Raw genomic sequence first — 21,086 nt, 5'->3', positions numbered from 1 at the left:
CGTACAGGATCGTAAACAATGCCCTATTCTCATCTCAGTCATTCTTTGACAGATACTGGCTAATATGAACTTCATTATGTTCATTGTTATTCTACGTTGTAAGCTGCTTTGGATGAAATCATCTGTTAAGAACACAAAGAACACAAGATCTTAAACATCATTCACAGAGGTAGGCTACCACGGTCCTAATTGTCTGACGTTGAATCCACATTGTGAGTTGGCTAACCAAAGGGGTGCTGCTGAGCCCGATGGCAAACACAGATGTGTGTGTGTGGGGGGGGGGGGTCAGGTGATCCTCTCAGCACACCTCCCAGATGGACTTTATATAATGGTCTACACTCTCCGCTAATTCTGAGATTGCGGTGTCTCTATTTGTTTACCGTCAGGCTCCTGTTCTCCTGCACTGAGGCTGGTGCTCACACGGGTATGGATAGCATATGGGATGTTTGTGCGCTTGTCCTCTACTACACTCTCTGTACTGTATATGCATGTACTTCCTATGCACTACTGACGCAGCCTGGCCAAACAGACTGAGTGGTGGTCGGTTGAGGGGGGGGGGGGATGGGGGGGGGGGGGGTGATTTGGGGAGCGGGCGGGCTGGTGGGTGTTCTCTGGGTGGAGAGCAGGGCAGCAGGCAGGGCAGCAGGCTGGGGTGGAGGTCTGTAGGCCAGACCAGGGGGTTATGAAATGGTCTGTTTTTTTTGGCACAGCATCCCACCACCCGCTGAGAACCAGTGAGGGGAGGGGAGGGGAGGGGAGGGGAGAACAGGGAGGACGCCCCTTCTCTCTCTCTCACACACACACACACACACACACTGAGGGAGGAGAGGACAGGGAGGGTGCCATAACTCCCAGATCATCCTGATTCCAGCATCCACACCATCCTCGAGGATGAGCCAACATCAACATGCCATTACACACACACACACACACACACACGCACCCCATGGACCCACCCGAACATCACTCTGCAGCAGAGCGACGCCTTGGCGCCCAAACACAATCCCCACAGGCCAAGACCCCACAGACTATAGCATGCACTCACACACACTCACACACACACACACACACCAATCTGGCCAGTAAACTATTCCTCTTCCACGCAGAAACCAAAGCCATGAATTTAGCAGAAACAGCCTTCCCTCCACCCAAAATGCACAAACAGCCGACAGATTAGCAAAGCCACTGTATCGCCAAAATCCAGATGAATGAAAAAAAGCTCAGCAAATCTCCAGTAAATCACTCGTTAAACCCACTCAAAGAGGGGGAAATATTTAGCTCTGACAAAAGGATTGAGCTTGTTACATTTCAATTAGTTAATCTGACCTTGGTAATCCCAAACGGATCTCGACACTTGACTTGATTTGTTTTTGTTTGTTTTTTGTCGTTGCTGGGTGGTGGAGAGAGGGATGGGGGGGAAGAGAGAGGGAAAGAAGGAGAGAGAGAGAGAGCGCGAGAGCGAGAGAGAGAGAGAGAGAGAGAGAGAGAGAGAGTGTGCGAGAGAGAGGACAGACCAATTAATCCATCATTGGGATTAGTTTGCAAAGCAAGGCCAATGTCAGCATTACACCAACACTACTAAGGCAACATGGGGACAACACTACAACACCTGCACCCAGTCAATCACAGCATGGATTCTCTCCCTAGCCCACATCACACACACACACACACACACGCACATACAAGGAAACAGTAGCACGCTCACACCAACAATCGAGAACGTACAAACATAGTACAAGTAACTCTGGTAGAACAGCAACAGCCGCAGGGATAAGCTACATGGTGTTCTGGTTTAATTCTCAGAGAGAAATCTTGACAGCCCTGTAGTGCTGTACAAGTGATATAATCCTAACATAGCTATGCCGGGTGGCTTATCCATCAGTGCTGTGTTGAACCACTTCCAGGATTTGGAACATTTGGCTATCTGTATGTCTCAGTTTGCATAGCTTTGCGTGTGCGTGTGTGTGTGTGTGTGTGTGTGTGTGTGTGTGTGTGTGTGTGTGTAGTTGCAAATGAGCTGATCTTACAGAACCACATCACACGACTACCCACTCCACCATCCATAGGTAGTGTACTATAGGCCTTCCTGCCTGATCCTCCTGACCCGCCCTTTCTCATACAGGCCTCAACTCCAGTCCCACATCACTAGATCTCAGACGCCGCTGCTGTTCCACCAGTGACCATCAACCAAGACACATCTTTTAACAGGCCAGATATTTCTGTCTGGACTGGAGGCTAGTTCCACAGCACCAGAATATCCATATTAGTCGGCCTTTACATGACAAGGCTGACCAAAACATTTAAAGCATTCTGCTGGATACCCCTGAGGCTCCTCTCCGAACTGCGCTTCTGAAACACACTCATTCCGCAGTGAGTTATGGGCCAGAGAGGCGCACTAGTGTCACGTTCCAGCACAGTTTGTTGTTGTCGGTCACCTCGGAAACACAGCCACTGTCCACGGGTTCCCGGACCGGTAAAAAGTCATCATGTTAATAACAGCCTGCCGGTTAACCATGGGATGAAAATAGCTCAGTGCAGAAGAGATGGTGCCCTCCGTGGATACAGAGTAAACAAATCACTCCACCTCACATGCTCCATCACAGCTGAAGATACAGGATTATTTGAAGAGCATACATGGAGAAAGAGACAGAGAGAGGAAGAGAGAGAGAGAGAGAGAGGAGGAAAAGAGAGAGAAAGTAAGACAACAGAGGGTAAAAGGAAGGAGAGAATCTGCCTGGATCTGCCAACAATTCCCTGACAATCCACCAGATATTGTAGACCCCAATGACCAGTGTGTTTGTGTCAGAGAGAGAGAGAGAAAAAGAGAGAGTGTGTGTGTGTGTGTGTGTGTGTGTGAGTGAGAGAGAGAGATAAAGAGAGAGTGTGTGTGTGCCCTCGTCTCTGCCACAGAAGCCCTCTGCCTCTCTGCACATTACTGAAATTCCAGACACGTTTGCTCAGCACTAAAGAAAACCACCCGACAAAAACAAAACAAAGAAACAAAAACCTGCAGTACATATTAGGAGAGAGAGAGAGAGAGAGAGAGAGAGAGAGAGAGCGCAAACAAACTCTCTTTATGACGTGCAGTGGACACGGGAAGAGAAGAGGGGAGGATAAACCCACTCTACCTCCCATCACACAGCACTCAAGCCTGGGGACGAGCGGTGGACGAGCGGTGGAGGGGTCGGGGACGGCCACCAGTGAAGCAGAGACCAGAGCAGGAACGGAGCAGCGTAGCTAAGTCTGACGCGCTAATGTCCAATGAGCCGTGGTCAGCCCCTAATGAAGACAGATGACTTCCTCTCCACCAAAGCAAAGAGCTCACTCAGGAAACATTAAGGAGAGAGAGAGAGAGAGAGAGAGAGAGAGAGAGAGAGAGGGAGAAAGATAGGAAGAGAGAGGGAGAGAAAGAGAGAGAGATAGAGAGAAAGAAGGGTGGGAAAGAAACAGATGGGGTAGAGAGATAGAGGAGAGACAAAGAGAAGGAGAGAGAGAGAGAGATGAAGGAAAATACCGGCAGTAAACCAAGAGAGAGAGGGATAGAGGGATAGAGGGATAGAGGGAGAGAGAGGGATAGAGGGAGAGAGAGGGATAGAGGGAGAGAGGGATAGAGGGAGAGAGGGATAGAGGGATAGAGGGAGAGAGGGAGAGACCGTTACTGTTGGCCAAAGCCAAAGGTCTCGGATTCTGAGAGTGGTCCAGGGGTGGTTTGGAGGCCTGACCATCTTCTCTCCCATGATGCAATGCTTCTCAGCAGTGGCTGCCGCTAATCCAGCCCACATGGGTCTGCTTTCCCAGCATGATGACACCAATGGAAGGAGCCAACTCCTCGAGACAAACAGTGGGTGGGCGTACACAGAAACACACACACACACACAGGTTCTGCCATCAGGGTAGCCATCACTAATTTAAATGGGGTCAGAAATCATTGCCATGAGATCAAGTGGGTGATACAAATCTAAAGGTGTGTGTGTGTGTGTGTGTGTGTGTGTGTGTGTGTGTGTGTGTGTGTGTGTGTGTGTGTAAAGCACTGTGGACATCAGTGCTGACATAAGTGCGCCGGTCACTTGCCACGCACTTCAGCGTCTGAGTTTTTAATTGGCAAACCCTGGATGAACAGTGGACTTTATGGAGCGGTGGCGTTGTATTTAGAACAATGGAACCTAATGTAATACATGTAGAAAGCGGAGTGCGCCACACTCATGTCGGAACCGGTGTACGTCCCTTTACAGAGTCAGAGAAACAGACAGACTATGCCTTGCCTCTGATGACCACTCCCTTCCTCAGCTCCACTGATCTGACCACCTGTGTCTTGTGCCATCCCCCCTTCTCATCCTCCGGCCCAGTACTGGTCCAGCTATGGCCACACTACACCACTCCTGTGCATGCTCACGAGTGCTGGTGAATATCATCCACAAGCCATCAGACCGGCCCATGCATGATATGTGTGTACACACACACACACACACACACACACACACACTCTCCTAATGACCAGGGTGAAGGCTTACACAGCATATAAACCTTTATGAGTCGCTAGGCAAACAAACAAACAAAACAAATAAACACTTTTACCTGCAAGCAACAAGTTCCTCCTCAATTACTCCTTCACCTCACACAGTCTTTACAAGGCTCCTCACTGTTTGAATTTAGAGTTTGTAGAAGGCTCCTACTGTGTGTGTGTGTGTGTGTGTGTGTGTGTGTGTGTGTGTGTGTGTCCCAGTGGGTGTATTCTAGGTACCATTCAGGAAGTTGTATTTCCTCTTTAAGTCACTTAGCACTCCATCCACACACCATAGTAAGGGAGGGAGACAACGTCTGGCACGGTCATCCTATGAGTTCACCCCAGGTCATCTACATAGACTAGAGCAACCCACTGATCAATGTACAATGTAGATGGAGGACAATGAGTACAACTTTCATCACTCTTAGCTATCTCAAATTTGTTAGTTGTTAGTTTGAGGTGTCAGGAATTTGTGTGTGTGTGTGTGTGTGTGTGTGAGAGAGAGAGAGAGTTGAGTTCAGTCTGTGAACTGAAGTGCTGGAAAGGAGCTTGTGTGCTTGTGTTCCGTCACTCTCACACACACTCACACACACCCTCTCTTCCTGGCCAGACTGTGCTCCAGTGCGGTCGGAAGAAAAATGGGACCGTGGAAAAATATGCAACGAGTGGAGAGAGGAGGCAAGGAGAGAAAGAGAGGTGGTCTCTCACACACTCTCTCACACACACACACACACCCATACCCACACACACACCCATACCCACACACACCCCCATACCGGCAAATCGCACTGGTCCACCCAGCATCATTTACAATGAGGAGACGCCAAAAGAACACAGCAGCACTGAGCAGAAAGACAGTTTAATGAAAACAGAGCTCACCATGGACAACAGGATCTTGTCCAAGTGTGTCGAGGAATTTGCCTGCCCCCCAAAACACCCACTCATCCACCCACGACAACACACTCTGCTCTTTCTCTCTCTCTCTCTCTCTCTCTATCTCCTATCTCTCTCTGCTACGGTAACACCTCTACAAACATGCTTGGAGACGGTTGCTAAGGAAGTGTGGCTTAGAAGTAGGTGTGAGGCAGAGGAAATGCCCACTGTGTCAGTGTTAGGAAGGGCAGCAGGACACAGGGTGGCACCGTAGGATGGTGAGAGACATCCCAGAGAGATAAACAGACCAACACAGAGAGAGAGAGAGAGAGAGAGAGAGAGAGAGACCCTGTACCACCTCTTCGGATTAATCAAAGGGCATTGAAATAAGGTGCTAAATGTCAAACATGTGCTACAAGCTACAATGAAAGAACAAGCTTACATGGAAGAAAGACACAAGGAAGAAAAGAGTGAGAGAAAGCAATACAGCATATTTGAATTGAATTGAATTGAATTGAATTGAATTGAATTGAATTGAATTGAATTGAATTGAAAGAATGTGTACTTGTGTGTGACTGTATTGTGTCAGTATTGTATCAGTTGTGTGAGTGTGTGTGAGAGAGCGAGAATGAATGTGTGTGAGCTTGTGTGTGAGCTTGAGTGACAGTGTGTGAGAGCTACTCTGTTGAACATGAGAACAGCATGGGGCCATAGAAACTAAGGCATGACATGCAATACTGTCAGCAGAACAGCCAAAGGGCAGTATGTGAGAGTGCAAGCATGCTTGTGTGTGTGTGTGTGTGTGTGTAGCCCCATTCATAAACACAAGGTGAAACCTAGGTTTCAAGTGGTAATTTAATGATAGGCTCTGATATGTGAATGACGTCGACCCGCTAAAGTTACCGAATCACCTGGTATGAGGGGCGAGGGTTCAGGGGGACAAATGCTGCGTCATGTTCTGAGTCAGCAGATTTGCATGGAAGCGGATATGATGTAGAGTGTGGGAAAATCATTCTTTGACTGTGTGTGTGTGTGTGTGTGTGTGTGACAGACAGATTTGAGGGTGGGAGGGTAGGGTACTTTTCTCAGTAATGACTACTAAAGGCTAGTTCTCTGCGTTTCCTGAGTTTCTTATCTCAAAAGTTCATCGTCTAAGGCAGTGTTTTTCAACCTTATTTGTGCCATGGCACACTTTTGACACTTAAAATGTCCCACGGCACACTAACATCCTGTGTGAAGAAAAAATAAATATACCATAGCCTAAAATTTTAAATAATACAGATATGGCCTTATTATGGCTTCTATGCAAGACCTGAGGGGTATTTTACAAAACCTAGATAAGGGATTAAGCTGGGATTTTTAGGTTATCCTGGATGAATTTAGCCTTGACTTGGTTTCACAAAAGAGATGGCACATAAGTTACCATGGGGATTTATTCTCCGCACCTAGCCTGGTCCCGACCAGGCTAACAGCCAAGCTAAGTTAATTCTAATGGTAATTATGTCGTCTTATTGGTTCTGCTAGCTGTCATTCACATCAGACCTCTATGCTAATTTTTAAGGAGCTTTATTCCATTTATAAACTATTTGCTAAATGTATTTGCTCGCAAAACAAAACAGATTGTCTGCCTACTACCATATGGTTATTATTTTAATTGTGATAGCCTTATAATTATTAACATAGGTTATAGGTACTCATTATTTGCTTATTTTATTGATAGACGTTTGATGAATAGCCTAGGGCCTACTGTAGTTGATTGGGAGTGGAGGGGCAAGTTTTCGAAGGTATTTTCAACTACAATATTAATATTGGTATATCATACTATGTGCGCAGTGGCAAGCGCTTTCTTATTGACATTGCGTTCCGAGACAAGGAAGCACTCACACATGGGTGCATACGTAAATTTGCATTCAGTTGGTCTACCACGCCTACTCCTGCTGTTTTACAGAAATAGCCATGATTCCCCATTCCAAGGGGAATTTCCGCGTCTTTTTTATTCCAACCGTGGGCACTTTGGAGCAGAAACGAGAACGCGCACACATCCTGAATTACTTACACCTGGCTTGACATAGTCGCTCCTACTCATCCTGGATTGGCATTAGTGAAACGAGTGGAGCTAGGATGACCAGACAACGCTATGTCAAACCTCGCTTTATCACTTATCTTAGATGTCTTAATTCTGCCTTTGTGAAATACCCCTCTGCTCAATAAAACAAGCACCCTCTGTTTCATTTGTAGGTGACTGACTATATCTAATTTAAATGTTGTTATGAACTGGATATGTGATGATTCTGTGAATACTGGATATGGGGCCCCCGTTGTACAATGTCTGCATACCACAAATAGTGCAATCATACAATCAATGAGAGCATGTGGTTATAAATTCTTTGATGCAACAGTTCCTTTTCTGGACCAGTGAGTGACATTTGGGTAATTTTCTGCGGCACACCTGATGATCTCTCACGGCACACTTGTGTGCCCCGGCACAGTGGTTGAAAAACACTGGTCTAAGGTGAGACATGCATCTGTGTGTGTGTGTGTGTGTGTGTGTGTGTGTGTGTGTGTGTGTACGTGAGTGTGCATGTGCGTGTGTTTGGGTGTGCGTGCATGCATGTGTTAGAATAAAATAGTGACGAGAAAAATCAACACAGTGTGTATAAGGTCAAACCATTGACCTTACGGAGTGAGGGTTGCACAAGGAGACTCATGGTGGTACATTCCAATCTTGTCACAGCAGCCACCTGGATCAAATTAGTCAGCCGTCATCCATTCATTTCTCTCTCTCTCCCTCCCTCTCTCCTCTTCCCCTCTTTTCCTCTTAGAAACCACTCAACCCTGCCAGCGCCTGGATTCTGGCCCAGAGCAGTCCCCGTCCTAAACCGTGTCAGAGCCAGAGTGGCCATTTACTGTTTCTGGATCCCAAATCCAGGTCAGTCCGACCAGCCTCGGGGTGGTCCCTGGGAAGTCGGTTTCAGGTCCTTCAGCCTGGAAGCGTTGGAGACTTCCTGGTTGGAAAGTTCCTGCATTCCAGAATTCCCCACTCAGCTGCCATCACCACATATAATAGCGGGAAGGTGACTACAGAGCTGATGGTAACGGAGTGCAAACAAAAGTGTGTGTGTGTGTGTGTGTGTGTGTGTATGTATGAGTGTGCGTCTGTGTGTGTATATGTGTGTGCATTGGGGGCCATAGCCAGGATCAATAACAAGTAAAGCAGAAACTGAAGCTTCAAGTACAGTACACAGAGAGCTTACCTACCCTGCCCTGCCCTGCCTGCCCTGCCTGACCTGCCCTGACCTAAGCTGATCTGACCTGATCATCCAGCTGAAACCCCTCTAAGCACACATGCACAGTCTACCGAACAGACAGAGGGACTGGGGTCAGTTACAGCCAAGGCAAGGCATGTTTATTTATACAGCACATTTCGTACACAGTGACAATTCAATGTAGCCTAGAAATCTAGACGCACCCTAGCGGCAGCAAATTACATTTGCTTCCAGGGCTAGTCTAGCAACTATCCGTTGGCTTGTGAGCTCGAAAAATTAAACTTCTATCAGGCCAATCAAATCGTGTATAGAGTTGTTAGGCGGGCTTAACATAATGATTGATGGCAGAGTTGCAACGGTTTGGCTTGAATTCCCTGCTACTTGAAAACAAAGAAGATGGATGTTGCTGTTGGCCAACAGTGTGACACGAGTTAAGCTTTTTTTAAGTTTGCAAAAGTTTGAACTAGCCCACTAGCTCTGCTGGTGGGAAAACACATGGGACTCATAGCGCGGTCCTATTGCGTGCAGAGGGAATTTGAAAGACAACCGATTATCCCGCCCCTCGGACTGAGCACTGCAAACAGCTCGTCAGGCTAAATTCAATGTGCTTTACATAAACAAAAGCAAAGAATAATAGTGAATAAACTGGACAGACAGAGGGACTAGAGGGAGTCACGGTCAGGGAGACACTATTCACTGTGCATGCCAAGTGACAGTTGCTATAATCTTCCTCCTACAAAACACACACACACACACACACACACACACACACATTTCAAAAGGACTCCAGACAGGCGCTTCGTCTCCAGCTCTGAAGGAGTCTAATTGAATGAGGTCAGTGTGACGACACTTGCACACTCTCCCGCTGTGCGCCCTTTCCGTTTGGAGAGGATCAAGGGTCACCTGATGGTTTAAAAGTAAACACACACACTCTGCTTCATGTGTGTGCGCGCACGCACACACACGCGCACACACACACACACACACACACAACACTGTTTTCCCAGGCAGGTAAAACAAACTGACTTCCCCCTCCCTCCTGGAGCCACAGCTACCTGTGAAATCTCCACCCCTCTACACAAAATACAATTAGAAACACATTTGCCATTATAAACATGCCTTCACACACACACACACACACGAGGGCAACACTATCTCTGATAGCAAACTTAGATAACAAACCCGACAGCAAATGACTGTTGCTGAACCCGCTCGTGATTCAAAAACAAACACTGCAGGGTTCTTACGTCTCATGACTATTATTAGAAACATGTGCATCTGTACGGACTAGCCTAGCGTACATTATGCTGGACAAGCGGAGCCATTAAACTCAGCTCAACCTCAGCTTCAACTCAGGCAATATTTAGGCTAGGTCACAGGATCCCATACATAGAGTGAGACTCTGGAGTTCTCCATGTGTCTCCCTGAACCGATATATTTGTTTTGTTGTGTTTTTTGTTGTAGGTGTTTGTTGTTGTTGTTCCTGTTGTTTGTGACGATGCAGATTAACATTAACATGTATTCATTCAGCAGACACTTCTCTCCAAAGCGACTTATGTCAATTACATTACAAGGGCCTTTGTCCCCGGAGCAACTCAGGTTTAAGTGCCTTGCTCAAGGGTACAACGGTGGAAGCCAGTGGAGGGCATATCCATATTCCCCACACAGTCTGGAAGGCGATATGTTATTAGCTTGGCTCTCACACAGTGAGTGAGCATTAAACTCGGCATCTATCCTTCCTTTGGCGCGCGGTCAAAGAGAACGTCCACAGCCACCAGCGTCTGGGTTTCCACACGCCAACAGAGACGGCTCGCAACGGCTGCAGCGCATTTTCCACCAGCTGCAACGTCGTCTCCGGGAGGAATAAAATAAAATGGTCCGGCGGGCCAAGCTGCCCAATCTTCAAATCGGAGAGATGCCCGCCAGCAGCGCCACTAAATTCCTAAAGGAGCAGAGTGTCTACAACCCAAAACAAAACAACCGGCCACGTTTGAGCTTCTATGTCTCCTTTTAAGGCCAGACTAGGTTTATACACACACACACACACGAAAAAGCCCTCTGTGCCCATTATAAAGTTTCTCTGGCATATTGTGAAACCACTGCTGTTCAGGTGCAGTGGGCCATGACAAAAGAAGGATCCGATGGTCCAGCTAAACCCTCCAGTGAGTCAGTGTGGTCTAACAAAGCAATGACATGCTCTGCTCTTTCACCATCAGCTTTGGCGATAGAGAAAACATGCCCCCCCCCCTCTCTTCTCTCCCACTGTCTCCTGAGGGATATGGAAGAAAGACAGACAAGAGGAGAAGCCAACACGTCTGCAGCCAAACGTCTAATCTAGTGCTGTTCTGGAGATCTCACCATCCCTATAATCAGTGGTCTCTTCACTCTTCCTTTCCACACACACACACACACACACACACACACACACACACACACACACACACACACACATCCTGGGAGTTGGAGCCCACTGTAATCAGCTGGGGCTTTGCTTACTCAGCAAACGCATAGGATTCTTCCCCCCACTCTCTCTCTCTCTCTCTCAGAGTGTCAACCCCGCGTGTTCTCTCTCTCTGTCTCTCTCTTTCACACCCTCATCCAGACAGTCCGTCATTCACACTCACTCAGGAAGGAAAGAGAGAAGGAAAGGAATAGAGCTTCAGAGATTATGCTTGTGAGTTAGCCTGACGAACCAGACCCACATTAAGATATAGGGTCTGGGCACTCATCGTTCGGAGTGCTCAGTCTGAGGGGCGGGATAATCGGTTGTCTTTCAAATTCCCTCTGCACGCAATAGGACAGCGCTGAGTCCCATGCGTTTTCCCACCAGCGGAGCTAGTTGGCTAGTTCAAACTTTTGCAAAATTAATAAAAGCTTAACTCGTGTCACACTGTTCGCCAACAGCAACATTATCTTATTTGTTTTCAAGTAGCAGGGAATTCATACCAAACCGTTGCAACTCTGCCATCAATCATTATGTTAAGCCCGCCTAACGACTCTATACACGATTTGATTGGCCTGATAGAAGTTTCATTTTTCGAGCTCACAAGCCAACAGAGAGTTGCTAGACTAGCCCTGGCAGCAAATATAATTTGCTGCCGCTAGGGTGTGTCTAGATTTCTAGGCTACTTGTGAGAAGGATGGAGGCTAGGCAGATACCATCGCAACTTCCAGATGGCCCAAATTCACCTCCAAACCAATGAAGCATGTTTATCCCTATAGGTCCCGCACATTGTTAATTTCTCATGAGAACAGCATAATTTAACGGTCAGAGTAATAAATGTAATTGGACACACTAACACCCACTAACCAACCACCCAGTCCTAGACCCGTACCAAAGGAGGCAGCAACATACATGGAACACAAGGGAACAGTTTCCAAAGTGATTCACCCCAGGGCAATTTTTCTGAGTCAATCTATATTAGACATCTGGGGCAATGGCATACATTACATTAAATGTACAGACACAATGCGCGCGCGCACACACACGAAAAAGCCCTCTGTGTCCACCATATATATATAACAATCACTGTCTGCCATCAGTGGAGAATGGAGTATAATGGCCCCTGGTGTTCCAACGCACCCTGTTTCATTAAGAGAAAAAAGCTTTTGAGACAGTGGATGTTGACCCGTGCTTTTATTCCCTTTATCTGACCAGTACACCAGCCCGACAAAGCTGAATGAGTGATGATAACGACAAGGTCAGGTCTGGGTCAAACTCTCTCAGAACGGAGGCTTTCTTTACAAGGCGGGTCAGGATACGAACTCAGACGTCATTCTGAACAGGCTCCAGCAAATGCTGCGATCACCCACTGTTGGAACTTGACGTGGCAATCAATGCGGGTTCTCCGAACCAACCTCCAAAGGCGTGCCGTGCCGTGCCGGTGGAGGAATGTGATAATCTGAACAGGACAGGTAATAGGCTCTCTGTCTTGGCTTGCTGGTCTAGGAAATGGGTGGTGCTGTGAGCAAAGGTGTTGTTCTTGCTCATCATCACTCACGCTTCACACAATCCCTTAAATTCAGACAGACCTGGCAACATGGTATTCTTATGCAATGTGCATAAGGGTCTGTATGTGTCAAACAGGAACACACCATATGTTTAAAGAACATTGCTTCAAGTTCAGCCTGCAGGCAAAGGACTCCGTGTGCCGACATAAGAGATACCAGGTCGAACCGAATTCATCATAGGCTATCACCATTAATTAGGTTAATGTTGATACCCTTAAAATGCGCATGGCAGTTGGTATAATAACAAAAGAACAAGACATCTTACATCAGCCAGTCTTAGGTAGAAAGCATTTTCCAAGGCTTTGCCTTCCAATGTTAACAACGATTATGGAATAAACACAATCAAGCCACACCGGAATGTAGTGTCAAAATAATTAATTTGAAAAATATGTCAACACTCCTTGTTGCTGTCATGGAAATCCATTTCTACAGAGCCGTATTTCCAACAAACACAATCAAGCTTGTTTTTTTCTGATCTAACCTATCCCTCGGTTACACAAGCGCTGGACACAGAGACGTTGCGCTCTGGATTCGAGCACTCTGAATTACATTCATAACCAGTAGAAACAACAGATCAAAGCCGCCCATGCAAGACATTGCGCGTATTCTCTCAATCTCACATAGCCGGGACCTTGACACTCCCTTCGACAAATTGCTACAACTCAAATAAATCAATAGACTGCCGTGCCGACAGACAGACAGCCAGCCGAGTGCTAGGCAAGGCTTGAATGTTGTACGTGTAGGATTACCCAAGTAGGGGCGCTTCAATTCCGTGCAGTCAGCTCGACGCAGAGGGTATCTTATACAATGTAAACATCTTGTAGACACGAACACACTGTATCCAATAACCTAATGTGTCTAACAACAAGTAAGTGGCAGCAATGGCGCTGAAAAGAGACAGTCCAAAAAAGTGTCGCATTTGAATGTTAGCTCCCTTACCTAATGCAAGAGGATCCTCGAAAATATGGACAGTTTACAAAACCGCCTGCAGCTCGTCCACTTCGAGGAAAAATACTATTCCACAAGGACAACCATTATATATTCCACTACTGGCACGTGCAAGTATATCCAGGTTCGTCAGATGTAGGCTGTGATGCACGCATATACAGTCAGAAAAAAAGATTTGGGCATTGATCAAGTTGGCGAACAGGGAGCCGTAGTCGTGGTGGCAGCAGTTGAGAAGGCGCTAAAGCGAACCTCGCAGGAGTAGGGCAAGGCGCATGTGTTTGAAAACTGTAGGGGGGGAAATGCGGGAGTAGAGTTGTAACTTGTTCGGAAAACAACAAACTCAAATAAAGTATGAGGTCAATAAGTGTAACAATATACCAAAAAGTAATATTACTATGTGTTTTTCCCACATTTTGGACAAGCAATGAAATATTGCACGGTAAAATATTACATGTCCCCTTGCTTAATGTGAAGTGTAGTAGCGCGTTCCATATCCTTTAATACTATTGGTGGAGCCAGTGTGACGCATTAAAAGGAGGCAGTACAAATCGCATCCAAGAACATTCAAATGAATCAGTCTTCATATTTGGCATATCAGCAAGGTAGGCCTATTGCTTGAGGTACATAACTGCGCAGAGAATGACAATGTAGAACATTACATTTATGAATTGATTTCAACATGGGCAGTTTGGCGATCTATAGGCAATTTTTGTTAATTTGAGACACTGACCCTGATTGGGCGTGGGTGTTTAATACACTCACTCATCATTCAGAGTGGACATTCAGTGCAATCTGTTCAAACCCACTTATGTTAAAAGTTCATGTCTCTCCCCAAGGTGTAGATTAAGGCACTTTTTAATATATATTTTTTGATTGAAGCAACTTTAGTGTGTAGTGGGTTTAGTCTGAATTATGCACAAATGTAGGTGCAATAATATATAGCCTAATTAGATGTGTATATTTATTTCTCTAAAATCACTCAAATTAGAGGGTTTTTTTCCCTTTTCTGGGGAATATATCTATGCAAAAACATAATTTATGAACAACATTGACGAACTGTTTGAGCCCCTCATGTTGATTCTTGAATGTCTTAGGTGTGCCATAAGAATAAAATGGCCCTGGTCCTGCAGACTGGTCAGCTGCTGAGTGAAAGTGTGCGCACCAGGAGTTAACGTATCAGCCCGCTGTCCCCTGACCAGCAGCCGCGGAGCTGGCAGTGACCAAGGCACCAATTAGAACAGTGTGATCCAGTTATCCCACAGCCACAATGGCCTCTATCATCCAGCAGAGTTCAGATGCACGCTGGAGGAGAGAGGCACCGGCAGGAGGCTCAGGGCATGGGAGAAATAAAACATGATACACAAACACACACACACTCATTTCCTCTTTCTGTCTGTCCTCATCTCTCTCTTTCCTTATATCTTTCTTTTTCACTTTCTTTCTGGCTCCATTTTGTAAGATACACATCTATATTCTTTTTCTTTCTTATTTTCTCTTTTTCATTCTCTCTCTCTGTCTTTTTTTCTTTTTTATCCTGTGGAGCTAGACATTTCCACAGAACTGTCCAGCACAGATGATTCCCTCTGCATGTGTAGTGCTATCGGACCTATGAGTATGCGGCTACCCCCAGCAAAGCCTCTTGATCAGCCAGAGCTCAGGGTCAACACATTGTCCCCTTGGTGAAATTAACCACTTGAGAGTGTGCTCCTCCCTCACTCACTCGCTCGCAGCCTCGCAAACAGACACAAGGGTGTCGGGAGATACATGCATGCGAGCACTTGAGAATGTGACTTCAGTAGATAAGCAGAAGATACACAGTTACTAAAATATCCCCTTATCTTATTTTTCTGAGGGGCTCCGGGACGACTACTACAGATACTGTACCTCCACCCTCCACCCATTACACCTCTCAAACAAAGCACACACACACGCACACACACACACACACACACACACACACACACACACACACTGCAGAACACATGCTATAAACAATACCAAATGACCTGCTACAAAAACATATTTACAGACACTACAGATACTGTATACACAAACAAGCAAAATACATCAAAACAAACAAACACATACACACAAACATATGAGGAGCCACACAAAACCGTCTATGCCCATAACTCTCTCTCACACACAAACATACACACACACACACACACAAACAAATACACACACATACACTCAGCAGTTGGTACTTGTAGGAGAATCCCCTCCAGGGACACCATCAGCTTTTCGCACGTCTGAGATTAAAGCTCGCTGGCTGTCAGTACACATCCAGCACCCCTTTTCCCAGATAACACACACATATACATTACACACACACACAAACACACACGCACACACACACACACACACACACACACACATACACAGTCACTACTTTGGTCAACCAATGCCTGGTCTCTATAGCACCCACTTACTTCTCATCAGGAATCTATGATAGGGACTATCAAACAAACACAGCAAAACACACACTCACACACACCATGCATGCAAACCAGGCATGCATACATAAGAGCCCCAGACTTTTCCAAACTGACATCATCTCTCTCAGTTCAGATGTAATTCCACAAAACCATGACCATGCCTGGAAAGCCAGTGCGGACCCCAAAACATCACACTGCCACAGGCATGACCTCACCAACTTATCTTCTCCCAGCTGCTGAGTTTATGACAGAGGCTACACAGGCTTGACACAGGCTTGCACGAGGCCATTATCACAGATTAAAAAGCATTTCGAGAAAAGCATCAGAGTTCCCACATGCTGTAACATAAACTAAATTCCACACACAATTAAAAAGCATTGCCAGAACGTTCTGTGCCCATTTGTTCTCCATTACCGTAGTGAACTGTGATCAAAAGGGGCTGTTTATTTCCTGTAATGCACCTGTGACGTTATCGCAGAACACTGTCAGGGCATAATTGCACAAAAGCACACAGATGGATGGTTTCGTTTAGTGCTCAGCACTGGATGATGCTGAGGCAAATGAAGAATCTGTAGTGAGCTGATGGAACATGTGTTCAGCATTATGCCAAATCTAGAGGGGAAAACTCAGTGTCACAGAGTTCAGAGGAAATACTAACAAAATTATAAAACGGCCAAAGCAGCAATTTATTGTAATAAGAGGAAAATAACCCAACATCACACATTACGCCAGAGCTCATTAGCTCATATTCTTAACAACTGACACAGAATGAACAGTACTAATGTGAGCACAAAGCATGGTTCATTAAGAAAGAATCTAAAATGTAACATGCAATTATAGCTTGCACACAGTAGCTTACATTAGCAGTGTTTTCAGTAGCATAGTGGGACTTGTTATTTGAGGAACTGCCAATTTTCCCCTGGACGGAAAAGACCTGTTTTCCTGGACTATGCATTGGCCAGGCATCCAAGTTGCTTGAGTCAGCATAGGGTCTTCAGATTCTCAGTGAAGGGAGGGGTAATTGTGTTACCTAAACCATACAGGATATGCTGGTGACCTTCAAGTTGTGGTAATATCATGTGGTAACTGTGCTGTAATTTTCTGATTAGCTCTGACTCTCCTAAATCAGCAAAATACTGTAAATATCCGTCCAGAATTTGCAGTGACCAACTACAATAATATAAAATGGCAAAAACAAACATAACATTCTGACTTCTCCAGCACACATAGCCAGTGACAGTCCATTCACTAGTTTACAATTACAGTGTCCGGAGTGTGTTGGTTTTTGCCCTTGCACCAACAAATAAAACACTCATCACTCTCTCCCTCTCTGTGACTATACACTGAATAAGTCACAACACACGCACTGGGTCCTTTCAACACATCCCCAGCCACCACATAACAGCAGTATTCCTGTAACAAACTGGAGTTCATCTGCTGTAGGCTTCAGTTAAACCATACAGTGGTAGCGTGTGTATCACCACCCTGTGTGTTACTGTTTGTTCTGCATAAAACCACACACACACACACACACACACACACACACACACACATATAAACACGGATACATGTGTGCGCACACACACACACACACATATTAACACGGATACATGTGTGCGCACACACACACAGACACAAACACACAGAGAGAGAGAGAAAGAGAGAGAGAGACATACACAGACACACACACACACACGCACACAAGCACACTCTCGCTCACCTGACACTCACTCTAGAGCAAGCAGCCTGGCTAGGAGAAAGAGCTATTACTGGAAGCTAATGAGAGCACTCAGGCATACCACTCTCTGAAAAATGAGCCATGTGATTATGAAACATCACAGGGGCTCAGAGGGGAGAGAGAAAGAGAGAGAGAAAGAGAGAGAAAGGGAGGGAGAGAAGAGAGAGGCAGACAGATAAAGAAAGAAAGAGATGGAGAGAGGGAGAGAGACAGAGAAAGAAAGAAATGCAAAAAGATCCACCCATATTATCACAGGTGTTTTGCCCTGAAACGTAAGTCTTTAGGCAGCTGACTGTCAACTCAGCTAAGCTTGCCTAACACACACACACACACACACACACACACACACACACACACACACACACACACATATGCTCACACACGCACACAAACACATGCACCACACCTCACACATTACAAAGGCAGCCAGTGATGATGTCATCCTCTTTCCACAAAAGAACCCGTCTACAGCCATTCTCTGATTGACAGCAGACACATCAATCAAACAGCTAAATGAGAAAGAGATAGAGGGAGGGAGAGAGAGAAAAGGATGGGCAGCACTTACTGAAGGAAGGATCTGCAAATGACCGCGAGGTGAAATTATCCAGTGGTATCTCTTTTTTTCTTTTATCTCTCCTCCTCTTCTTCACACACTCTCTTCTCTTTACCGTCTCTCTCTCTCTCTGCACTCCCTTTCTTCCTTCTCTCTCTCTCTGCACTCCCTTTCTTCCTTCTCTCACCACGACGACATGCAACCTGAACCGGTGCAAGTTGCCATGGTTACCGGATGGATTCTCTTTTACGCCATTGGATGCATCAGGCAGGAGGATTGGCAGGGTTGGGGGGGGGGGGGGGTGGGCAGGGGGTTGGTTGAGGGGGAGTGGGCTCCACCCCTTAAGGATGACGCTGCATCAGTGCTTCACAATAGAGAACTGCTGGGCACTGTCTGCTGAGACAAAACACACACACACACACACACACACACACACACACACACACACAGATACACACACAAATCTTAATGAGTTGTCAAGGAAAGCAAATACAGCAGATGTCAACACATTGCTGTTTCTGTGTGTAGACAATGTATTTATTTTATGTAGTGTGTGTGTGTGTGTGTGTGTGTGTGTGCGTGTAATGTGTGTGCATCCGTGTGTGTGTGCGTGTGTGTGTGTGGAGATGTATCTGTTATCATAATAAGTCTGTTGTTTAGGTTGCATTTTAAATGGTTATTTCGGCCAGAACACAGTTGTACACGCACACACACACACATACACATACAGTACACACATATGTACACATAAATATCCTGACTCACAGTGGGCCATTCCACATGAAGGCGCTACAACGGCACTGCCATATGAGGCTGAGTGACCTGCTGGCTCAGCCCTGATACTCCTACTGAGGCAGCCTATTTATAACTCACACACACACACACACACACACACACACACACACGTGTGTACGGGCACACACACACATACGCATGCGCGCACATGCATGCACACACACATACACACACACACACACACACACACACACACACACACACACACACACACACACACACACACACAGTATCACAGAATCTTAAATTCTTAAATTCTTAAATCTTAAATCTTAAATTCATGCACATGCGGTTGGTAAAATTGGAGCAGCAGCCTGTGTGTGTGTGTGTGTGTGTGTGTGTGTGTGTGTGTGTGTGTGTGTGTGCCTGTGTAGAGACATAGAGACATTTGTCATGTATTTTTCCTTGTCAACACTACCACATGCACTGCAACCAGCCCAAATATAGACTGTAAACTGTAACTTTAGTACTTCACACAAAGAGGCTTTCAACAATGACCTACAGATGAATTGCGTGTTCATTGAGAACGGTCTTCAAGTCAAATCTTTATGTTTACTGATTAGTCTAACAGTTTTTCATATGACTCATGGGCATGTTCGTGAGCCCCCATGTTCATGCCCCCAGAGTGTAGCGCTGTTGCTGCCTTGCTGCTTTAGCTGCTGGCTAAAGGAACTCAAACTAGGTAAAACCGATTGTTTTTTTTGTTTTTTTTTTCTGTCCTGATGTAGTGGAACTCTTCAACATTCATTTTAATCATCACCCCAGCCTTTGATCATGCCAAACCCATTGTCAACTAACTGCTCTTGTGACCTTTGTCAATCAAATGCTCACATGACCCATTGTTACTTAGACGCTCGTGAGAACCACATGACGACAATTAATCATTTGATGATGAGTTCTTTCCTCTTGACACAATCATAGAGGAAGGGCTACGCTTTAAATACAGAGGGTTCAGTTGGCAGCCGCCTTAAGTGGTTAGCTATACTGGCCTCCGAGCTTGTAGTTCTAACACCATTGTTAACTAATAAATGTTTCACCATGTTTTCAGTTTTCAAACCTGCCTCTGTCTGCTTGCCTTCAATTTTTCATACAACACCGACAGTACTCGGTGACATCGAGAAACAGAGATTTATGGGAAAAATTGTCACATTTCTCCTTTAACTATGCTTATCTTAGGAGCCAAGCATCATATTCCTCCAGGCTGCTGGTGGTGACCCTGGCACGCCCTGGCCCCATTCCAGGTCCAGTTCTCAGGCTTTCATCTTAAGGACAGGATCTATAGATAGACACAGGCCAGGGTCCAGACAGGGTCAAAGGTCAGAGGTGATGGCCAGGGCTGGGTCATGGTTGTGGGATACAAGTTAAGGTCAGGAATCAGAGTGGTGGTTTGTGGGTGTGCTTCAAACCGGTGACCTCCTGTTTGCAGGTGATTGAGGTCAAACAGATGTTGCAGCACATCGGGAACAGATGTCTTGATGGTGCCTCTGACAACAATACAACACTATAGTCATGTCCATGCTAAATGAAACAACTTGTTTCTGCAGACAGACACAGCTACTAACACATAACACAGTAATTCCTTATGCTCTACCACTGTCTTTAACGACACACATCTCCTAATATATAAAACAGCAATTCCTTATGCTCTGTCTATAATGCCACACATCTCCTAATGTATAAAACAATCATTCGTTATGCTCACCCACTGTCTAAATCAAACCATTCCAAAGCAACCAGATTTAATATTAAACAGACTCATTCCAATTTTTCTGCCTCGGTCTGAAGAAACGTTGATCCTTATGTTCCCTTGGCCTGCATGTCCAGTGACAGGGTACAGCAGCACACAGCAACAGAGGGCCAGTGTGCTGCTGGCACTGGCTTCCATCTGAGTTACAACTGGGCAGAGGGTTTAATCGCATAACGATAAGGACCTGAATTAGATTTGCAGCCTCTCTGAGGG

General features: G+C 45.9%; 1 protein-coding gene across 21 annotated transcripts in view; it reads right to left on the bottom strand.

Moving 5' to 3' along the window:
- Window positions 1-18,700, bottom strand: part of mical3a (microtubule associated monooxygenase, calponin and LIM domain containing 3a) — a 93,500-nt gene extending 74,800 nt beyond the window's left edge. For 20 of the 21 annotated variants that reach the window (XM_042111376.1, XM_042111360.1, XM_042111367.1 and 17 more), the window contains exon 1: window positions 13,594-13,824. The gene's annotated coding sequence lies outside the window, so the exon portion shown is untranslated. Of the gene's footprint in view, window positions 1-13,593; window positions 13,825-18,343 lie in introns of those variants that run through there. The other variant, XM_042111362.1, reaches the window with a different exon arrangement.
- Between the last annotated feature and the right edge of the window lie 2,386 nt (window positions 18,701-21,086).

Source organism: Alosa sapidissima, chromosome 11 (assembly GCF_018492685.1).
Source record: "Alosa sapidissima isolate fAloSap1 chromosome 11, fAloSap1.pri, whole genome shotgun sequence".
NCBI lineage: Eukaryota > Metazoa > Chordata > Actinopteri > Clupeiformes > Clupeidae > Alosa > Alosa sapidissima.
The sequence above is the reverse complement of the archived record's forward strand: the minus strand, read 5'-3'. Positions and strand labels throughout refer to the sequence as shown.